The following is a 606-nucleotide window of genomic DNA, read 5'->3' on the forward strand; positions in this document are numbered from 1 at the left end:
CCCCCCCCCCGGACCCCTGTTCACCCCCCCATACCCAACCTTTGCCTCTCCCCCTCCCAGGCGCGACCACCGCCCCACCTGGAACCTGACCCAGACGGAGCCGGTGGCCGGCAACTATTACCCCGTTAACACCCGCATCTTCATCAAGGTGCCGGCCTCGTGCCGGGGGGGGGCTCGGGCTGACCCATGGGGGGGTCCACCCTGCCCTGACCCCCCCCCCGTTCGCAGGACGCCAAGCTGCAGCTGACGGTGCTGACGGACCGCTCGCAGGGGGGCTCCAGCCTCGCCGACGGCTCCCTGGAGCTCATGGTGCGTGCCGGGGGGACGCCGCCGGCTCCAGGGGGGGGTCTCCCAGCGACCCCCCTCCCCCCCTAACCACCACCCCCCCCCCCCGGCTCCCTCCAGGTCCACCGGCGGCTGCTCTACGACGACAACCGGGGCGTGGGGGAGCCGCTGTCGGAGCCGGGGGCGGACGGGCAGGGGCTGGTGGTGCGCGGCCGCCACCTCGTCCTCCTCGACCCCGTGGCGGAGGCGGCCGACGGGCACCGGCTGCTGGCGCAGGAGCTGGTGGCGGCGCCCTACGTGCTGCTGGCCGAGGCCCCCCCC

General features: G+C 75.6%; 1 long non-coding RNA gene across 1 annotated transcript; it reads left to right on the forward strand.

The window, feature by feature from the left end:
* Nucleotides 1-33: 33 nt before the first annotated feature.
* On the forward strand, nucleotides 34-604 carry LOC118158915. The gene is made up of 3 exons (XR_004746940.1): nucleotides 34-148; nucleotides 229-309; nucleotides 406-604. It is a non-coding gene; the product is annotated as an uncharacterized LOC118158915 (long non-coding RNA).
* The last annotated feature ends 2 nt before the right edge of the window (nucleotides 605-606 follow it).

The sequence above is a fragment of the Oxyura jamaicensis genome, unplaced genomic scaffold (genome assembly GCF_011077185.1).
Source record: "Oxyura jamaicensis isolate SHBP4307 breed ruddy duck unplaced genomic scaffold, BPBGC_Ojam_1.0 oxyUn_random_OJ61328, whole genome shotgun sequence".
In the NCBI taxonomy this organism is placed as follows: domain Eukaryota; kingdom Metazoa; phylum Chordata; class Aves; order Anseriformes; family Anatidae; genus Oxyura; species Oxyura jamaicensis.